Below are 23,417 nucleotides of genomic sequence, written 5' to 3' on the forward strand. Positions count from 1 at the left end.
GCCTCCATCTAAATGTGACCGCCACGGCCTGGATCAAACCCGTGAACTTCGGCTCAGCAGACGCGGCCAAAGTACTTCTTCATTTAATTAGAATAGTCCCACTTTAACATAGCGGATAATTGCATTTGGCACGACGCCATGCCCTGTAGGCTCTTGTTCCCTAGAATATCTGGTAACCTTGTAATAAGAAAGCCGAGGTGTAAGCAGGAAACATTTATGTGTCAGGCGGCACATGAAGGAGTAAGTAGTTTTCTGGTCAAATGTTTCGACCGTGTGTCCGCACTCACTCCGCAAGTGTTGCTTACGGGCGTTTTAGCTGAGCACTTCAGATAAGTTGCATATCAGCGCTTGGAACTCGCACTGTGCTTCACGAACCCACGTCATTTTTGCGCCAGGTTGAGGTGACTACGCAGTGCGGACAATGCCTGCCTTAACGGGGGATGCGTTTGCTGTGAAAATGAGGCATACTACAATAAAGGATATCTAGTACAATACAATAAAGTATATCGTTCACCCAAAGTACAGCGTTAGCTTTGCTTATTTTCAATTGTTTTTTTGCTTTCTTTAATAAATATATTTCAATTGTTTTTATCTCTTTCGCACTCGCGATAATCTATAGGCAGCAGGGGGAGAAGGCCAAAGTGACACTGCAGCATTTGTGCAGAGCAAGTTGCCCTGAACTCTTCGATTGTTCGACGAGGGTGCGCCGGTCGTGTTCCTACCCTAATACGCGAAGCCGTGCTGCGATACAGAAACGAAAAGTTTTGTTTCCTAACGACGTGCGTCCGGCTTCACTGGAAGGCACCGCGGGGGCGTAAACACCCCCGCGGCAGGAACGGAAAGAGAAGCGGCGTTGGCGCAAAGGAGATGGCGGGTGAGGAGGCGAGTCAAAACCGATAGCACGGGCGGACCCTGGCTCGAGTCGTCATCGCTCGTAATCAGGCGTTGTGACGCAACCTCGTTCTACGTCGGTAATGCGGGGTCTTCGACGTCGCTCCTTTGTAGAACGAGGCAACCAAGATAGATAACACGTCGACCTTCGCGTCTCGCCTGCCGCTGCTTATTTTCACTGCGTGCACAGGCGCGCAGCCAGAGTGGCGAAGCGAGGCGTTGCTGTCGTTTTACGGAGTCGAGCGTCCGCTGTTACGATCCTGAGGCGCAGGCGTCGTCTGCTGCACCCGGGGCTCTGCAGCTGCGTCGGCCGTCTCACGGTGAGTGCTCCCTGTGCGATTGTTTGGCCGCCGCTTCGATGTAGCCACCGCTGAAGCGAATTGTGTCGTCTCAGCTGCGAATAGCGGCTTGTTTGTTGTAGTTTCCTGGTTCTCACTATTTCATCGAGTGTAAATAGTTAGGAAGTGGACGGAACTCGCAATTTCTGCGACAGGGAATTTGGCTGTAGTGGCGTTACTCACTGTCTTTCAAAGTTCGGTGATGAAGTAACTTTCACGACCAGTCAATCTTTTTTTTTGTTCTTGTTGCCTGCGATACCATGCGATCGTTCCGGATACCTGCTTGACATCTGCATACGTTGTGCGCACTTTTTGTCTTTATTGTCCCCACAATTGCTCTTCAGGCTATTTTCCCGAGAATATGCGATCAGTTTTACCGAACGTTTCCGACTTGCTGATGCCTACATTTGGCTGTACTCCCGTATGTTTCAAAGCAGCTTCAAAGCCCAGTAGCGTGCCGCGTTAACCAATAGTTGACGCGCCACACTCGGAGCTTCCACAGCAGGCATTCTCAACATGACATGATGTTACTGTGACGAAGGTCTCGCAACTGCGCATCGCGCGAAGTATAGCCACTGTGGAGTTTCTGTTGCTCAGAGCATGGGGATACTTGATCACCCTGGTGTCGCAATAATATATTTTGCGTGCTGGTCTCAACGGTGAACTCATCGCCAACCGCTTAGAAGAAGATGCCCGCAACTTCACTTTTTTCATTTTTTTTAAAGAAGGACACTTGTGCGGTCACATGTTTTGAAGAGGTGTGCTATGTGCGTGTATTGCGTTGGTATATGTAAATACCTCACGTAATAATACCCGTAACCGGGGTGTAAGGTGACGTAGCTAAGTGTGTATGCTTGCCCATTCCTGAGTGATCTAAAATAGCTTAATTGGCTTTTTTGGCGTTGTTCCTAGGTTTCCTTTATCATAATTTTTTTCGCTAACAGAACTCTGAGCATTTTTTGTGCACTTCTTCCCAGGTGTTCGCCCTATTCACGTTTTCGTAAAAACAAAATAATATTACAAAAACATCACAGCTTTTGCTTTTTTATTGAGAGTAACGCCATCCATAAGCACGCGTTCCCATAGAAAAACGACCAAGAAAGTTTGAGAGAAAAAGAGAGCTATCTTCATATACTAAGGCAGCACAAACGCAGGAAAAAACGTAAGACGGGACACACAAAAAATGATAAGTTCACGTGTATTGTATGCAGAAACACTTGTGAAAAAGCCGACAGTCTTTATACATGTGCGTCATTTTTAACTTAGATAATTATGACACCCGCACTTGATGTTCGATTCTTGTGCGTGAAGCTCCCGAAAAAAACAACAACACTGAACTGTGATGATAGTATAGCGCACATCATTTATAAGAGCCGATATTAGGGTGGCCTTAACAACCTGTACGAGCACGTGCCCCAACAATCTTAATTATTACGTACTTTCATATTCTCTCCCAACCTAATCTTAAACAGGCCGCTTGATAGGGAGTATGGCCGAAGGGTAAAACCATTGGACACAGGTTGAAACCGACAGGATGACCCATAAACGGCGGTATATGATTTATGCTAGGAGATGGCGTTTATGATAAAAAAACAGAAAAAACACCAAAAACAATCAGAAGCTGTCGGAATAAACACGCAACAGCGAACACGCGGGATATGGGTGAGGTGTGTATATATGTATCGCTGCAAAAAAAAAAAAAGATCTACACCACCACACTGATACTTTTTTTTACAAGAACAGACACATCGAAATAATATTTTCTTTTCTTCGTACTGTAATTGAATTGAATTGTATAATTAGAACCCCATCGCAATCTGCGAAAATATATTAAAACTTTTTGGCAAAACACAGTCAACATCACCCCCCTCCATGCTTGGATTACATGTCTGCAGTATTCAATAAACGGTAATAAATCGCATGGCTATAGAAGAAGTACATCACAAAAAGCTGTAACCGAAATCAGTTATAAGCAATAACCTTAGGTACTTGTTCATTCTAACAATAGAAAGGAAAAAAAGGAAGGTTCGCAGAGGCTAACCCGAGAAAAAGGAAAGCATTTCCAAGCTCTAAGCATATGCTTAGAGGTGAAGGCGGATATATATATATATATATATATATATATATATATATATATATATATATATATATATATATATATATATATATATATATATATATATATATATATATATATATATATATATAAGGGAAAGAAGTGTATAACTAAGGGCTCGTTTTTCCGTGTATTTAACACAATATTAATGAGATCTAACAGACAGTAATGCCAAGGAATGTACAGGGGAAGTTATTAGAACCAATAGAATGTAAATAAGAAGAAAGAAAAGTGGATGAAAAAATAACCAGCCGTGAGCTCAGTGGTTAGAGCATCGAACGTGTTATTCGAAGGTCGTAGGTTCCTGCTCACGGCAGGTAATTTTTTCATCCACTTTTCTATCTTCTTATTTACATTCCTTTGGTTCTAATAACTTCCCCTGTACATTCCTTGGCATTACTGTCTGTTAGATCTCATTAATGTATATATATATATATATATATATATATATATATATATATATATATATATATATATATATATATATATATATATATATATATATATCATCACCCATGTCTTCTGTTGAATGACAAGAAGCAGGGTGCACATAAAAAGAAGAGCGCCTTTACATGCATGTCATTTCGCATTCGCATCTTCAGTACTTACGTGTAAATTTCGAACCGAAAAAGAACTCCATGTTTAGGTTCCCTTAGTGAAAGAGTGTGATCATAGAACGATTGATTGATTTATATGTGGGGTTTAACGTCCCAAAACTACCAAGTGAATATGACAGACGCCGTAGTGCAGGGCTCCGGAAATTTCGACCACCTGGGGTTCTTTAACGTGCACCCTAATCTGAGCACACGGGCCTACATTTGCACCTGCATCGAAAATGCAGCCGCCGCAGCTGGGATTCGATCCCGTGACATGTCGCTCTGCAGCCGAGTACCTTAGCCATTAGACCACCTCGGCGGGGCTGGTCATAGAACGAACGAGTTACGTTATGTGCACAAATGCTTAAGCACCATGTCCACTTCCCCCACAGAATAAATACGTTTCTTCTAGTGACACTCGCCTTTTCTATACAGCTCGGTGATAAAACTTAGAAAGATTTTCGAAACAGCAGAAAATGTGAACTGTCAAGTCAGTGACGTGAACTTTAGTGACAGAATTGTGCCAGTTCAGTATGCCCGCGTTACTTGCCTTGCACGACGACAGTTGTTTTTCTTCTCATTTTTTTATTTTGACGAAATCTGTGGAGGCAATTGTTGACAGCATGTTGTGATATCGAAAGGGTACGAAGTGACAGCGTGGTAACAAAAGCGGACGAGTGAAGGCTATCAGTCCAACTGCTTCACCATTTGTATATGCCCTCAATGATTTCTCGGGCGCAGTTTATGAGGCCGTTCTTTGAGGAAGGCATTTTGTGAATAACCGTCTGCATGGTCCAATTTATATATATGTTCGATTGCTCCATTAGTTGACGACACTTGTCCTTACAAGCCCCTTTAGCCTATGCGACAGGTCCTGCTTCGATCTACGTCTCGGGTGCCACGATAGTTGATTGCTTCCTCCCGTCAGCCGAAACGGACGGCGTTCGAACCCATCCCCTGTTCTTCCTCTCGAGCACGCGGTGAGCAACGCAGCGGACGCACGTGTAACGGTCATTCGACGCCGGTCGCTCTCAGACAGGACGCTCATTGTTCTCGACGACCGAAACGTCCTCCTTATTGCGCAGGTTTCGTGTGTGGCGTAAGTAAATGAACATAAAACAACTCAATTTTTTTATCTACCGACACTACAAATGGAGGTGTAAAGTATAGCGCCTGGTTCGAACACGCGGCTAACACGTACGACCAAGCGCCTATACGTCTACCGTTTCAGTGTGAACACGCCGTTTACACGTTCGCAAAACAGAAAAAAGAAAACAAAAAGAAAATAAACAAAGACAAAGGGACGGAAGGAGAGGCTTGTTTATCTGGCGACACGACCGAAAAGCCAGACGAAGTCACGGCACCCGCTGCCATGATTCCCAGGCTGCTCTTGCAGCGGTGACTTTCTCAGCCGATACGCGCTCACGCAGCTGTTGACGAGACGGTCGACTTGCATTTCTTCACACGAGCTTCATATTATATGCGAGAATTCCGTATAGGATGCTCTTTTGCTGTTCGTGACGGCACGATCAGCGGAGCATGACTCATCAGAACGTCGTCGCAAGCCGGGTAACTGACGCTCCACTACACGACCTTGCTGAGAGACATTCAACTTTGGAGGGGGAGGGGTCACACGTGTGGATCAGACGACCAAGCCACAGTCACTAATCCTACAAATTGTTAATAATAATAATAATAATAATAATAATAATAATAATAATAATAATAATAATAATAATAATAATAATAATAATAATAATAATAATAATAATAATAATAATAATAATAATAATAATAATAATAATAATAATAATAATAATAATTGATGATGATGATGATCAATATTTATTTATTTATTAGGCTATGAGGGGCTGTCGTCATCTCGGCTGTCTTTAAAAAATTGTATACCGCAGCATGTGTTCCTCAACCTAAGTATGCGTCGGTGATCTGGAGTCTTGCTTTATGTAGTAGTAGCACCATTAGTGTGTCCAAAAAAATGTCCTAAGCATTTACAACCATTGCTTCACTAAAAATAATGGTTCATCTCGTTTTAATACTGCTTGATCATTATCGTCTCCATCCCCTTACTGCCGACTAAATCACACTGACCTGTTATTTCTTAAGAAGCTACAATTCACGGTATAATATACTGCACTGTACTTCATAGTTTTGTTAAAAATCACATTCAGCGCACGTTAACCAGAAACAATCAACCATGCCATGTACCCGCCAGCCGCATCCAACACTCTACCGTTCACAGAATACAAAGTCTCAATATTGTTGGCTCTCTTGAGCTTGATATTCTTCCTTGTCCATAGTCGTTGTTTTTATGCGAGCTTTGCCCTGTCTTAACATAGACTTGCACAATGTCCAAAATATTTCCTTTTGCCTTCCGGACGATTATGTATATTCATCATTCCCCTTCAGTAATTCTCGTGTTGTCTTTTTGTATTCTTCCCCCTCTGCATTGATTTTTTCTTGCCTCTGCGCTTTCGTTCTTTTTATTTGGTTTTATTCTGAATAAGGTATTCTATTGATTATATTTATTCTTTTTTCTGCGTGGGCGTGCTCGAAGACATTATTATTATTATTATTATTATTATTATTATTATTATTATTATTATTATTATTATTATTCACTAGTGGGGTTCCTCACTGGTTGATATTAGGCTCAATTTTATTTTTAATTTACGTTAACAATGTTTTGTTATACAACTCGTTACCCTTTCTTCCTCTTGCATGCCAATGACATCACGATATTTAAGCAAATTAATTCAGTTAACGACTGTCGCTTGCTACAGTCAGATTTGTGTTCTTTATCCGAATGATGTTACAACAATATCCTCTCTCTGGATACCTCAAAGTCCAAATTCTTTAGTATATCTCGCAAAACACCCATCGTGTCTTTACATGCTCTGTCAATGTAGCGTGTCATTAAGTGTTTATTGAGATCAGTGATCATGGTGTTTTTGATAGTATGCAAATTTTTCTGCTCACACTGAACGTGCTGCCATGCGTGGCATTTGTGCTGTGTTTACAGAATCTTTCGAGAATTCAGTTTTCCCACAGCCTTCCACAAATTCTACGCCGGAATCTGTCTTTCTCAACTTGGCCTTGCGTCTGTGATCCGGAATAGCATTGCTAAATCCAGCAGTAATGCCATTGAGTGAGTCGAAAAAAAAAATGCACGGACATTTACAACCATCGCTTAGCTAGAAATGACTCTGGATCTTGTTCTAACAGTGCCAGAATATTGTCATTGGTATCATTTCACTGCCGACGAAATTGCACCAACCTGCTATTTCTTTACAAACTAGTTCACAGTAAGATATTTTGCTCTTTACTTCTTAGTTGTGGTAATTTTCGAATTCCGCGTAAGTTAAACAGACAGAATCCACAATATCATGTACCTGCCAACTCTTCTAACACTCTACCATTCACAAAATATAAAGTCTCTAAAGTCTCTACAGTCTTCACTTTATTGATCTTGATAATTTTCTTAGTCCACTGTGATTGCTTTTATCTCAGCTTTGCACTGTCTTGAAGAAGTTTTTCATAATGTATGTATTTGTCCATTTACCGTTTTTCAGGAAGCCTTCCGCATAGTTTTAAACATTCCGCATTATTTCTCACTGCCGTAATATTGTTCTCATCTCTATCTCATGTAAGGTATATGAATTCCGTGATCTTTGTGTTGTTTTTGGTAGCACCCTAAATTTTTATGCTCGCAATAAACATGCTTCCATGCGTTGCCTTTGTTCTCTCGGCTGCATTTGTAGAATTTCTCGAGAATTTAGTTCTCCTACACCCTTCCTCAAAGTGTACACCGCCATACGTCTTCCTCAACTTGAATATGCATGTGTGATCTGGAATGGCATTGCTATATCTGCAGTGACGCCATTGAGCGAAGCTAGAAAAAAAATCATAAGCATTTACAGTAACCGTTTCGCTAGAAATAACTCTGGTTCTCGTTATAACGCCACCAGATTATTATTATAGCCATCACTTCACGGCTAACGAAATCGCGCTGACCTAATATTTTTTTACGTTCGCGGTATGCTATTCTGCTCTTTACTGCTCAGTTGTGTAAAATTTCGGATTCCACGTAAGCCAACCAAAGAGAATAGACCATTTGATGTACATGACAACTTCTTTCTACACTCTATTGTTCACAGAATACTGAGTCTATATATTGTTAACTTTCATGATCTTGATGTTTTTCACAGTCCACTGTCATTGTTTTTATCTCAGCTTTGCACTGTCTTAAGCAGGGTTTCCACTGACTTTAGCGCTAATGTCGCCAAATGGCGAGCAAAAAGTCGCCAAAAGTCATCTTTCTTCAAACTTCACCAAAATTGTTACCACCCTAGATATGTGTGTTATGCCATCGATTGAAGATTGAAAATTACGCATAGCACTATAGAAAACAGTACCATCAACAACCCCCAAGTTATACCATCGTTTTTCAATGCCAGTGGCCTTGACAGCTTCACCCTGAAAGGGCTTGGGGCGCCTGGTTATCCATTTAGCAATAACATGGGATTTTCCATTTGTTATGAATGAAACGCTCATTGTAATCTTCCATTGCAGTCTACTCGTTTTTAAGGGTGAAAGTGTGCTAAACCTCGTGTGAAAGGTGTGGCAACACTTTTGTAAAGAGCGTTACGAACCCTGGAAGAACTAAAAGCTTTTTTGAAGGAAATACGTGTTAGAGACACCAATCAGTAGCTATTCTTCTTGAGTACGAACTAATAGAATACCGAGCGCCTCGTTCCATTTCTTATAGTGACCTAAATGAACAGATGGAGAATGTGAAATGTGCGCCGCCACAGTGGCACACTGACTAAGGTACTCGGCTGCTCACCCGCAGGTCGCGCGATCGAATCCCGGCTGCGGTGGCTGCATATCCGATGGAGGCGAAAATGTTGTAGGCCCGTGTGCTCAGATTTGGGTGCACGTTAAAGAATCCCAGGTTGTCGAAATTTCCAGAGCCCCACACTACGGCGTCTCTCATAACAATATGTTGGGTTTAGAACGTTCAACCCCATATACCCAGATAATGTAAAATGCTACATTGCAACTGTTTTACTGCAAACACTCGCCGAAAACAGTAGAAAAAAGTCGTATAAATGATTTTTTTGTATTGCACACGCACCATGAATTTACCATTTAGCCATAAATGTGCCTAGGTTCTTGACCATGACGCACTTCCTGGGTATTATGGAAAGAACACTATTGGTAAACGCTGGAAGCTCTGGGATAATTCACCGTAATTCAGAAAAGAACTTCTTCCCAAACAGTGTAGCTTGTTCACCTCCCTGACTGCAGTTGAAAGCCACACTCGATTCCTGAAATAAAATTCCCGAGGTCCAGCTTCATTTTATCTTGAAGTTCAGCGGTAGTCAAGGCTAAACAAAAAAAAAAAGACTCTTTTGGCTTTGGCATTTGATGTCGAAAGTGTCAAGATCCTGATTGCTGCAGTGGCGAACGCTGACAATGAGCATACACCAGCAGCACCCGCGAATTCTAGCACCTCATATCAAAAGCTTGCGGCAGCATTGGTTTCACCTTAGGGGAATAGAGAGCGAAGCAGTCACTACAACAAGAGAGGCATAGCGTTCGTGGCCTCCTTTCAAATAAATTAAAGAATTTCATTGCGGTAGAATCATAGGTCTAATAACCAAACAACTTAGCTACAAAATAGCGGAAAAGCTGCTTTGAAAGTACTGCGTGATGTACCAGTCGTCTAGCGACTTCAGAAGTAAACGTTTAGACGAGCTTAAGGCACCTGAAGAACTTATGGCGCATTTCATTGAGAGGACAGGAGTGGAGGGGCAGTGCGCTGAGAAGGAGGGGTGGGGGGCAAAGCACTGAGAGCAAGGCCACTCAACCTGCCATTGGAATGCACCGCGCTCCTGGAGGGCAGGTGAAGGGGGTGATGAGTGGAGAGGCCATGTGGTCGAAACATTCCAAGCCCCGGCATATTTTTTTTTTGTGCGGCAGCAGCAAAATACGCGTGAAATTGGTCAGCCACATATTTTTCATTATCCTAATACCTAGTATGTTTGTGCAATGACTCATTCGGCAAACGCGCACCTCTCATCGTAGTCATCCGTACAGAACAGGGTTGGCAAACTACGCAGGGTTTCTACCTTTGCCGCCGCGCTCACCGGCTGAAGAAAAATTTGGAGGCTGTGACGTTCAAGGACCACGTGACTCGTCCCACTACGGCTACTCCGCTTTTAAGGCGAGAGCACTGCAAACTGCTCCTGGCTGCTCTCGGTGCAGCAAAAGGACTCTCGCTTACCAATGGATGACAGTGCTCGTCCACCTGTTCGACCACTGATACACTCCGGCTCTGAAGGGAGCACTTTAAGCTCCTGCTCTCCCAATAGATTTCGTCATTAGTCCAACACCACCACCTTGTCGCACACCAAGCAGTCGTCTGACTTAGATATCGCTGGAAGTTTGTTGATGGAAGCACCAGAACCTCCAGGATCTAAAATACTTGAGGAGAGACACACACGAAAAATAGGTTGACGCACTGGATGACCCTTTAAGTTCTCCTACTACTGGTGCGTCCAAAACCAAAGACAAAATTTCATTCATTCGTTGGTAACACAATGAGCATAGAATGCATTTCTCAATCAAGACCTAAGTCGAAAATCGCCCAAAGTTCGCCATGTCGCTATCCACAGTTATAGATCACCATGGACCTCTACGATTTTACTATTTGGCAAAAAGTAGCCACCAGTGGCAACCCTGGACTCTTAAGATAGCTTTTAACGATGTACCGATGCTTCCCTTTTCCAGTCTTCAGGAAGCCTTCGTCATAGCTGTGTATATTTCCCTTTATTTTTTCACTGCCATTCCACGATTATCGTCTTGTCTTCCCTTGTTCCCACTTTGCACGGATTTATTTTTTGTCTGTTTTCTTTCGCTCTTTTTTGTTTGATTTTTTTCTGTATTAATTTTTTTATTATTTTATTTTTGCTCCTTTCTGCGCAAGCACCTAATGGTTGTACCTGGGCAAGGTAAATAAATAAATAAAATCAATCATGATAACATTATTAGTAAATATATTATTATTATTATTATTATTATTATTGTTATTATTATTATTATTATTATTATTATTAACGCAGGTGTCAGGGACTATAGAAAGCACTTTCTGCCGGTCTTATGAGGCATTTGTGCTCCCATAGACGTGAAGGATAGAAACAGTGGAGATACGGTTATAGTGAAAGCAGTTCCAGCGTTCACATAAGTATACGTAGGCACACTAACAGGATAAATGCTCCAAAACAAACATTTCTGAGTTTCTCACAAAATTCAGCTGATGATTTCGTTTTATAGCAGCACTTCAAACCTTATAGCTTTGGACTCATCAGCGTTCACTACACCATATGAAAATAATGGCAAGGCAGAATCAGAGTGTTATAGTGATGATGAGTTAATTTTACAATGATTGACCGAATCACCTGCGCACACATTTACATAAAACGCTGTGGTACATATAGAGACTGACAGTTTAGAGGGAGATTAATCGATGACACCAGACACTACAAGACAAGAGGAGGATACGGAATCTTCGACAGTAGTAAGTGAGTGGTCAGCGAATAAACGGTGTTTCTTCACCGTACATGACGCTTAGCTTAAGGAGTAAGTTATGTGGCGCTTTGTGAAATGCTTTCCCATGATAAATACAATCAACATTACAGTAATTTAGTTTCACATAACTACTATTCTTGCAAAGTGCAAATAACGTTTGTTTCAAATGCATAAACGAAATACGGTGCACGTTACGGAGGAAGAAAATAGGTGTAAACTTACGGGCTCGTTTATTATTGTGAGGCACAATATCAATGAGAACTAATTCATTCAATAATATTACGGAGGAGGCAGGCGAGTACGGATAGAGTCAGAGAGCATTTCAATGAGATTTGTATACATAAATTGTATACCTGCCAACCTCTCTGTCAGACCCTCGCTAATGCTCAGCTGGTCCCTGTCTACATGATAATGTACTTGCAATGCTGCAGCATGACTGGTGCGCAGCTACTCCGCAGCTACTCCGTTGCATAACAGTAAACTAGAAGCGTGCGTTAAATTGTTCCTGTGGCTGGCGTCGCTCAGTGTGGTCTTGTTTTGCGTGTATTTTCGCTGTCTCCGCGAGAACGGTTTTGAATCGTCGCTGAGAGGTTCGCCGGCGGCGTTTATACGCGCGCTACGCCAAGGTTGGAGGCGCGTTTATGCGGGCCAAGGTTGCCCGCCGTCACACAGCGTGCCGCCTCTCACTCCCACGAAAGCCTCCGCTTCGTTTTATTCCTGGCGAGAAGGCGCTTCAGGCTCCAGACGTTGCGCTAATTCTGTCCGTGGCGCACGCCCTTTCTCCGGCCTCTCCTTTCTGGGACCCCTGCAGGGCTAACGGGGGCTCGTTGCGGAGAAAATTGGGCGCTCGCCGGCTCTTCGCCGAGGCTGCAAGAGGGTGCGGATGATGGGGCCAGGTTTTCATGTGTATGCGCGAAGAAAAGCTGAAAAAAAAACAGGATAATTTTGTGTTAATGATAACACGAAGTGCTGATTCCTGGGCAAAGTAAAAATATATGAGAGTCATTTGTAAACACTGATGACATGCTCTGCTTTTTCAAAATCGAACATTTTCGATCGGCGGACACACAGTGAAATGCAATCCTACTCGAAGAGCGCTATACATGCAGTATGACGCTTGAAAACGTTGTGCTGCACTCATTGGTTCATAGTTTTAGAATCTTAGTTTAGTGAAAGCTGCGTATTAGAGCAAACTTACTCACTATTTATGTGACGTGTCAATGCTACTACAACAACAACAAAAGTTACCTTTTGTTTTGGATCTCTCAGAAAGAGGAGAAACAGACGTAATTATTATTATTTCCTACTCCCGTACTTTTATAAGGTCACCTCGAGCATGGTACACCGTCTACAATTTAATACTGTACGTTTTAAGATAATCTTGTTGCGCGTCGACGCTATTTTCTTTTCACCTGCTGCCTTATCGCCGTGATCGCGCCTGTTCATTATTTTTTCTTCTTTTTTGGAGCTATATCAGGTGGTATCGAAAATACAAGGGCGAGGCTGCCACTATGCGTAATTTTGCCAAGAGCAGGAACACATCATGCAGTCTCACCGAGGTCGCTCTGGTGCGTACGAATGACCCTAGATTGCGCTGATGGTCACTCGTGCGTCCTTTAAGTGGCTGCCCCAATCAGGCAGTGGCGTGCCCGACTTGCAGCTCAGCTGCAAGTCGGGCACGCCACTGCCTGATTGCTGTTACGACCTCATGGATATTTTCAGAGGGCCTTTGATATGCACAGCAAAAGCGACTGTCTTAACACAGTCCCGTGCACCTATGCAGGATCTCCTAACACTCAGTGTGTACCTGTATATAGTTTTTATCGAAGAGACAATGTGATATACTATCTACGTGTTTCTTGTCTAGTAGCTGAAGTACTCGGCTGCTGACCCGCAGGTCACGGGATTGAAGCCCGGCGGCGGCGGCTGCATTTTCGATGGAAGCGAAAATGCTTTAGGCCTGTCTGCTCAGATTTGGGTGCACGTTAAAGAACTCCAGGGGGTCGAAATTTCCGAAGTCAGTCACTACGGCGACTTTCATATTCATATTGTGGTTTCGGGACGTTAAACCCCACATACCTATCAATCAACTCTACGTGTGTCTTGTGCACATTGTCTGTTCACCTTAGCCTCACATCACATATCGCGTTTTCAGAGCTTTCGGGTACGCGATGCTTAATCATTAACACGAAGTGTTTACTACAAAACTATTACTCCAACGAAGCACGCGCGCGCGCCTTGTGCACCTGCGCATTAGAAGTCGAAGCACTGAAAAGAGCGAAGCGTGAGTTTATTAGCTGCAATGTCCCATGTTCCAAGTTTCATAGGGAAAAGACTTGTTATCCGATATCTTCAATTATTTGCATTTAAAAATTCTAGAAAGTGTTCTGGGAGAGCTCACAATTATATTGTCACGGTGTCGTGACGCGACGAAGGGAGAAGACTGCGTGTTCAGGTTAAACTGTTTATTAGGCCGAGCGTGTGGCCCCGTAAAAGGAAGCTCAAATTACAGCACGACACTGTCACTGATAGCGGCGAACATAGCGTCGGCATTTATACACGTGCCATAAAATATTCTAGCCTTATCCCTGGTCGTCGCGCAAGCTCAGGAAAAATGTCAAGCGTTTGCGTCTCGCGCGCAATCTTAACAGAACAATCTACAATGATCGTGAATCATCTCAAACAATGAGGTGCAGTTTTCTGACAGGTTTTGCGAGCGAAAACCAAATGAGGCAAAAGGAAAAATACGAACCTTGCATGGCAATATTCTTGTACTTTTATGTCTTTTTTTAGTTTCGCACTGCCTACACGTGCACGAGATGTATCTGTTGACGTTCTCTCTAATTGTGTTTTTTTATTTTAATACACTGAACTAATATTTGTTCTTTTGCCACTACAGTTACTTTTAGGCAATATTTGATTCTGTTCATGAAGTTATGTGCATGCTTTCAGCCATTTCACCCTGCATGATAATATGTATGTATTATGCGTGGTCACTTATTTTGTGATGCCCCCTTACCCACTGCCTCTGACGAAGCCTGTAAGAACCTTCGGTATAAATAAATAAATAAATAAATAAATAAATAAATAAATAAATAAATAAATAAATAAATAAATAACACTTCGCAGCTGTTTGTGCTTTGGGAATTTGTGAAGGCTCTTCGGTGGATGTATAGCTTTTTTGAATGGGAGTATCGCCAGCCCAACGGTCCTTCTTCTACTTCATTCTATATAGCGCCTAACCTCATTCATTGTTTAGGACATACTTACTATTGGTTAAATCTCAATAATAAAAATACATTATGTGTACTGGGCGAACTTTTTGAAGGATGGACCCGAATGGAGGAGACGGGCTTCAAGCACACCTATACAAAAATTTTGATTGAAAAACAAAGAGAAGTTATTGAGCAATAACAACAGATGGCATCGAAAAAACGTGCGATTCAATTAAAATACCGTTGAGGAAATAGTCGACTAGGATTGAAATTGGGCCCATGACTTTGAATTGAAAAGCCATCAATGAACTCTATATAGATTTATAATTGAGATAAAATGAAATGGCGATGGAAAGTACGTTGTGGATCAATTAAAATATCACTAAGGCGATTGTTGACAAGGATGGAAAATTGACCCAGGACTTTCAATTGAAAGCTATCAATGGTTCATCAATGCAGAAAAAAATATTTTATGCACCTGAGAGTGGTTTTTCGCCGATAATGAGGTCGATATTATGGCTATCGGTAATTGGAAGACCATTACTATTAAACTACCCACATCTGAAAACCACATTCAGCACTGGAATTGAACTCGGGACCTCATGCACGTGAAGCAGATGTTTTACCTTTAGTCTTACCCATTGCACCACAGCGCCACCTCCCTGAGGCGAGTCTTTTTGCGGGGTATGACCAAGTGACTTTTTCCAAACAGTCGGCGGAATTTCGAACTTTTTTCGTGCCATATCCATTTGTTTGCGCATGCATTTCATCAGATAATAATTTGAAGGGCTTCATGAACTCAAGACAACCCCAATGAGCGCTTTCGGCTCCGACTTCGGTTCGTGGTGCGCCGTTCTGCAAGTATATACGATTAATGTGTGTTCTTGTGTCGTTTTAGTGCTTCCCCATGAACCATGGGTGTTTTGCTCACCGAAATTCGCGGATACCAGTGCAACGAGGCTGTGTTCGGCTGTCGAAACCTACACATAATTCTCGCACTTGCGTGTGCTGCGAGCAATTTTGCTTATTTGTGTCGCGACGTACACGCGTGTCAGTGACAGCAGCCTATCCTCAGCTGTTTCAAGGCAATGCGCTTTCGCACGTAAATGTTGCATGGGTATTTTAGCGTGACTACTCTATCTAACATTTGCATTTCGTTCACGCAAATCCGCGAGCTACATGCTGGGGCAGCAGCGCCTTTTTAGCAATTCCACGATTACTAATTTCCGCAATTAGAATTTATGCACATTATTTCACAATATAGAAGGGGTTTTTACTCATTTTCAATCCTTAACTGATTGTTTTATGGAGGTGGCTACCCTTAACTTTATTCAGCGTCACACCGCTGTTCAAGTTAATGCCAAAACGCGCGCCAAGGTCAATTATGACGTACACAAATTAGTGACAGACAGGTAATTACGTATAGGTCTCCCACCAAATAAATACTGCTTCTGCACATCTCTTTCGAGAACGTCCGCGTGCAGTTGGGGTCAAGAAATGGTGCAGAATGAACCTCAACAACTTTATTGTGGCTGCATGCAGTTGCTCTTCAGAAAATGAGGATTTTAAAAGCTGGTACATTATCTCCACAGCAGTACACTGGTGGTCTTGGTCCTGGTTCACTGTTATACAAATCTATGCTGGAATATAGGAACTGTACGTATTACTATTCAAAAGAATGAGCAAATGTCGGTGGCATACGCTCTCCTGCTGACTTCTGCCCCTGACTTGTGTACTTTATGTTCATCATCAAGTTATGCAACCACTCATCAAACATCAACCAACCGATTTTCAGTTGTGATCTTTTTCTGTCTCGCTGCTTTCCGCTTGTTTCTTTTTCGCCATGCTTTCCTAAAATCATCCGTTCAACTTGTTTCGTAGAACACGAGCATCAACATATAGACCAATTTTGCGATCATTACTGTCGCACATGCATTATAAAGCCACCGCACCGGGAACACGAAACTTCTCAGCTGCTGCGGTTCTCACCTCTGTTTTTTTTTCTTTTTTCCCCTTCCTTCACGCGCGCGCGCCGGAGAACATAAGCGGGCGAGTGCTTATATTTTTCTTACGAAATATTTCGTCCTTTCTTTTTCAATAGAAATGAGGCAATACAAGTGTTTTTTTTGCAAAGTGGTCAACAGAAATATTGTTTACGAAATACTTCCTCAATGGTATTTCACTGGAAATGAGTCAATGACATTTTTATTGCAAAATGCTCAACAGAAATGTTGTCGACAAAGTATTGAAACAAGTCAATGAGTATTGCGGAGCCATTGATGATCAACTGTGTCAATTCTTTGATCACAGTCTGACAGTGGAAAATCAACAGTCATTTTCATAAAGGAACATTGTAAATGACAACAAAAAATCTGTTTGTCCAGATAGACAATGCAGCAGCATCATTTTCTATGGAGCTTCCAAAAAGTTGCTTTGATGATGTTCCTATGGCAACCATCTGGGATGCATTTTGATTCCAATTGTATGTGAGTATAAACTTCACGACATTAAAATAGTGGAAATTTTGTTCGTGAAGCGTTCCGTCTGCAGTGAGCGTCAGAAGTGAAGGAACCAGTAAATAGGAGAAAAGGCTCAATATTCCCGCTGCTATGCCAGGCAGCATTGAATTTAGATTTCCGGCCTGTTATAAAGCGCAACAACGTTTACTGTGCAGAGCGACCGAATACTGTTACGAATAGCTGGGAAATACGAAGTTTCATGAGGCTTCGCAGCCTCTAAGCTTTCGACGCCGACTTTACGTCGCGTCCGCACCAGTGAAAGGTTACTTATTTGCGTTGAAGCATGGCATAAAAGGCTCTCACCAACATGTCTCTGAATGGGTTACGGTCAAAACTGGTGTCATACCATTACCGGATCGCCGTGACAGCAGGGTGACAGCCTGAAGGAGAGAGAATCATCACGGGCGGCTCTGCGAGGGAGACGAGATTCTCCGTCTTTCGGCGTGGACGGGAATAAATGGCGGTAAACGACCTCCCACTCAAGCTATCCCGCGACAACAACTTGCGGAAAAGCCCCACTCCCTTGTTTTCTCTCCCATTTGCTGAAAGTTCTGCGGCGTCATTGAGCCACAAATAGACGCTGCCGTACGTATACTTGGATATATTGCACTGAGCATGCATTATGTCAACGGAACAACTTTTGCTTGATTCGTCTGTGAAAGCATTGACCTCTGTTTCATCACTATCTGCAAGTACTCGCGAAATCTGCCTTGATATATTAAGTCTGGGGAGCCACGTAGGGGAATCAGCGTTGACAAACGCCCCTCTTTGATCACTACTTTTTTTATGAGAGATCAGTACGTGTCTATAGGAGTGAAAATTAAAGAGGTGAAAGTTTATAAGTAAAAAAAGAAAAACTAGAGATGTCATGTGAAACAACTGGGCCGTACTTTCCGTGTATAAACTAACAATCCAGTTTAAATTGTTATGGTTGATACACGGTGCAAGAATACTTTAGGTGAGCGAACGCCGCCCTTATACGATGACAGATAATGTTCTGCTGCGCAAGGAACCCGAGAGATGGTGCTACAAACTTTGCCCCGGTAAAGCCCTTTGATCTTAAAGGGGATTTATGCCCCGGCTCTCTTCCTTCCTCTCGGTGTAGGAAAGCCCCGTACGTAGGAAAGTAAAATGAAATTTTTTATCGCAAGCTTTTATGTTCCCCTTCTTGCTATTCTTTCGAATTTCGTACCATAAATTGGACGCATTTTATTATCAGAAAAAAATCGACGTCTGTTTCGAGCTTCTACATTTCTTTGCTTTTATTTTATGTGTACGCCCCGTAGCGGTGATATAGTGGCTAAGGTGTTCGGCTGCTGACCCGCAGGTCGCGGGATCGAATCCCGACTGCGGCGGCTGCATTTCCGATCGAGGCGGAAATGTTGTAGGCTCGTGTGCTCAGATTTGGGTGCACGTTATAGAAGCCCAGGTGGTAGAAATTTCCGGAGCCCTCCACTATGGCGTCTCTCATAATCATCTGACGGTTTTGGGGCGTTAAATGACACATATCAATCAATCAGCTACAGGAGACAAACCCAAACAACCTTTGTGCGATTCCGATTTCTACAATGCTTTAGTCTGCACGTTCTCTTTGATTACTGTGCCCTGCTGTAATTCGAAGCTTCGCACATTGCTAGGCAACTTGCTTAAGTATGCTGCCACTTTGTTTAGAAACCTTGTTTTGCGGTGCTTGACTGCGAAAACATTATTTACTGGAAAATCTTTTCGCATTGCAGTTTTTCTTTCCCCCCTTTTTTATCGAGCATATCGTTGTAGCTGTTTTTGCATAACATTGCGGAAATACTAACTCGGCCGCAAGTACACGTATACATTTCCGGCGACGCTGATTCCAGAGGCTTTCGCCTCCCCCTTCAACGAATATGAAAGCGGATGACGCTCCTAATCTTTGTATACATCCTTATTGCTTCCTCGAAGCTTGGTTGTACACGGAACTCTGAACTTTATACATCACATGCTCCCACAACTTCCTTCAGCGGAGGTCGTCTCTCTTGTGCGAAAATAATGATGAACGGACCGCGCCACGTGCTCATATTGCTTGACGTCAAGAGAGTTTCTTAATGCCACCGCTCGGCCTTTTGTCAAAGTGGCAACGGGCCTCGTTGTTTTTGCTCAAATTCGCGGGTGTATGTGCGGTTATAGGGACTGTCACTCCAGGAACGACATGCTTGTTGAATCATCGCTATAGACCTATTCCATGTTTGCAAACAGCGATAGGTGCCATCGACATACTGAGGCACCTGTAGCGACGCCTTATCTTGTCTAGCGTCTTATCTTATAGCCGCTTTTATCTTACGCAGCTGCCTGCAGCTGCGTAAGATAAAAGTGGCTGCTTTGGACTGATAATGCAGATATGGCAAATCGTAATTTTTTCCGCATTTTCATGGTTACTGCCTACTTGGAATTAGGCTAGTTTGAAGGCACTACTTACTGATGCGCGATAAGCGCAGCAGTCTAGTCACGTCACTTTTCAGATTTCGCAGGCTTGCTTTATCAACATGAAAAAAGTGAGCATGCAAGTAGTACGTTGTTCCGAGTAACGCAGTCAGATGTCGTTCCAGCATGCGCTCATACGGCTCATTGTCATTTTGCTGATCAGGTGAGTACTCCTTCATTGATTGATTGTCATAAGGTGTTTAACGTCCCAAAACCACCATATTATTCTGAGAGACGCCGTAGTGGAGGACTCTGGAAATTTAGACCACCTGAGGTTCTTTAACGTGCACCCAAATCTGAGCACACGGGCCTACAGCATTTCCACCTCCATCGAGTACTTCTTGAACTACAAAAATATTCATGACTGAGTATTCAATTTTAATTACTGAACTAGTTAGTAGTAGCTGCTCAAGTGTACTAGGAACAATGTAAACCAGGCTTGCTGCGCGTGCCAACGTTCCTTTCTTTTTTTTTTTTCATGCGGCTTTGGGACACCAAGAATATAACAGGTTTGTCCTCCCTGTCCCTCCCTCTTTTAGTCAGGATTTACATTCATGAAATCTGAACGAAATTACCATTGCAAAGCGAGCTTGCGCTCTGCGCTGAAGTGGCATCAACATAATTCTAGTTACATAATGCTAGTATATGCACAAGACGTGTCAACGGCAAGATAACTCCGTCGTTCGCGTATATTGCTGCTATGCGTTATAAACGTACCTCTGATCAGTTACACGTTGCAGCAATCTAAATATACATTACTGCAATCCGTTGTACGTGTACCAAGCAGCGCCGGCTGTTGTTATTGGTACGTAATAACTACATAAAGTATATTTTAACCTTCGCCGCTTGAACATTGGCATGCCAAGATATAGGTCTTCAGGAACCCTTTGACTCATTTCATGGAGGGCTTCAATATGAGTACCTCATTGCTTAATCTCGTCGGGAACCCTCCAACGTCGGCAGTTTCACCCTAAATCACCTTAAATGGGGAATTTATCCTGAGACAAAAAAGAGAGTATTCAAGAAGGGGGATGTCGTAGTAATTGAACGAAAATACGTGGTGTGGTAAATGGCGCAGGGTAATAGTTAGAAAACGTGGTGATATTTTTTGCAGCTAATAAAAGAGCACTGCTAAGCACCACAGGGAAGTCTCTGAGGAATACAGGAGAACATTAGAAAATATCAAATAAGAGCTATATATTCGAATGAACTATACGGCGTGGCCGTCCACACGTCTGTGACCAAACGTGCGGCTTATGAGTGAGGCGTTAACATAATGATGTAGGTCACGTAGATATAGCGTTGCTATGTGTAAGATCTTTTTTTAACACCGTAGGACAAAAGTGAGACAGCACAAAATACGTTTTTCTTTTTGTCACCAAGTGAAGCGGTTGGGATCATGTCATGGTGTTATCAAGGAGTAGTCATGCTTGAATGCTGATTGAACACGGTTTGTTGTAGTGCTGTGAAGCAATCTTCTCCACGTGTTGTAGTTACTGTTTGTTACATTTAGCTATGTCGTTGGAGTACTGGAGGGAAAACAACTGAAGCCGTCAAAATTCGATATGACAGCCACCTTTCGTCGATTATCTTTGCTATGAAACTTGCATCAGCGTGTGCCTTTTCACAATGTTTTCTTTCTGGCTCTCTCTTTACGCTTGTCTTCAAGAGGGAAAAGAAAAAATTAGGGTTGGAGCGAAATTGGTTGATGTTTTTTTTTATTTTGATAGCTTCTCTGCACGCAGTGCGCGTACGTAGTTTATTCAGAGATCACTGTATACAAAAGGTATATCATGTGGTGTTTGCTACGCCTCTATTGTCGCATAATAGCTATACAGCATATCGTAAAAGAGTCTGCTTCCTCCATATCTGAAACCAAAGCACCCGGTACAGTCAAAACCACGACAGCATGACAGTGATGCGTCCGCGAGAGAGCATCGTCCTTTTCATCGCTGAGCTGTCCGTATCTACTACATCCATGATCGACAATATCGCGTGCTCGCAACAGCCAATGACTTGTGCATCGAAGCAGCCCCGGGCATAACCTTGGGATAAGATCGGAGCTCTTTCCACTCAAGACACAATCTACTGAATATTCTTATCGCAGCATCGAACTACAGAGCAGGACTTCATTCAAGGCTTCCTAACGCATTACATAAGGATTAGTCTGTGTGACTACTACTCCTCGGTTTCTTTTCGGCATTCATGCTTACTTGAAATCCTTCGCCTCGACCTGGCACTTTGTCAACGATATTCGAGTCACGGAATCTGTTTGGAGCGAGTCTAGGGGGTAGGTATACAAAATGAAACAGGAAACCCCATGGCTACATAAGCAGTATTTCGCTCCACTGGATAGCGTTCAATCGTCCGAGCTTCACATTGCACCAGATCCCTACATAAAATGTAATACTATAGCATCACCGACACTTGCTTCGAAATTATTCAGGCCCTTAATTAAGCTTTTGAGACGCACATTCACTGCATTATACGCATATTTGTCGCACGATGTGTAGGTATTTCCGTTCGACGTTGCCTACCCTTGGGACTATACTATGATTTAATGACCATTCCAGGAAATACTTGGGTTAGTTACCTGAGTGGTGCGAACTTAAGTGCTCTGTGACATCTAATGTTGTTCTGACCTCTCTCTCCGGCACGCTAGGCGTTTGGGAGTCTATTTCATCTTGCCCGTTGACGAGCATGCAAACGTCGTGACATTGGACCGTTCAAAGGGCACCGGGATGGTCAGTTCTTTTTTTTTTTTTGCTGGTACGCCTAATCAGTCCGCAATCTCGACAGGAGTTGTCAATTGTAGCGATCGCCTTTTTTGACGCTGTTGTGAGAGATTTTTGGTGCAGATACATTAACAAGAGGTAGCGAAATATGGGTTCTGTTGTACATGAGAAGATTAAGAAGACACAAAGGGCAAAACAGAGGAGAGAGCTAGTCACAGAATTTTCATTGTGTAGTGGTTTATTGATTGACATGTGGGGTTCAACGTCCCAAAACCACCATATGATTATGAAAGACACCGTAGTGGAGGGCTCCGGAAATTTTGACCACTTGGGGTTCTTTAACGGGCACCAAAATCAGAACACATGGGCCTACAGCATTTTCGCTTCCATTGAAAATGCAGCCGCCACAGCCGGGATTCGATCCCACGACCTGCAGGTCAGCAGCCGAGTACCTTAGCCACTAGACCACCATGGCGGGGCTGTGTAGTAGTTGTCAGGAAGATAGCATAGCTTGGGGTGCGATGTAATAAAACACAGCCGAAAATCGTATCATTATTATTGACTTGCTTGGCGCTATTAGTTCACATCTGGTCCTCGCACCAGTAAAATTCATACGTGATAAGTATTGAAACGGTGATTCACATACTAAGTAATAAAATTTCGCACGGTTACAGGATCGCTCCGCATAATTTACCGCTACAGCAAATGCTCCTGAAGCGGATAGTGACATTCTCGAGAGCTTCTACGATGAACACAATGTAGTATTTCAGTACGGCACTATTAAATACTGGACATTTCACTGACGCAAGTTATGTTGTGCCAATATACTTTATCGTTAATAACACAGTGACCAGTCGGACCTGATTGACAGAGGGCCGAGAACGAATAGAATCGAACACGAGGACATTTTCATTTACTGAGCCAAGATTGCTTATCTTGGTG

At 42.8% G+C, this 23,417-nt stretch overlaps 1 protein-coding gene across 4 annotated transcripts in view; it reads left to right on the plus strand.

The window, feature by feature from the left end:
• Positions 1 to 941: 941 nt before the first annotated feature.
• LOC119176926 ((Lyso)-N-acylphosphatidylethanolamine lipase) overlaps positions 942 to 23,417 on the plus strand; it is a 116,505-nt gene continuing 94,029 nt past the window's right edge. For 2 of the 4 annotated variants that reach the window (XM_075877932.1, XM_075877933.1), the window contains exon 1: positions 942 to 1,211. The gene's annotated coding sequence lies outside the window, so the exon portion shown is untranslated. The remainder of the gene's footprint in view (positions 1,212 to 23,417) is intronic. The other 2 variants (XM_037428266.2, XM_075877934.1) reach the window with 1 other exon arrangement.

Source organism: Rhipicephalus microplus, chromosome X (assembly GCF_043290135.1).
Source record: "Rhipicephalus microplus isolate Deutch F79 chromosome X, USDA_Rmic, whole genome shotgun sequence".
Taxonomy (NCBI): domain Eukaryota; kingdom Metazoa; phylum Arthropoda; class Arachnida; order Ixodida; family Ixodidae; genus Rhipicephalus; species Rhipicephalus microplus.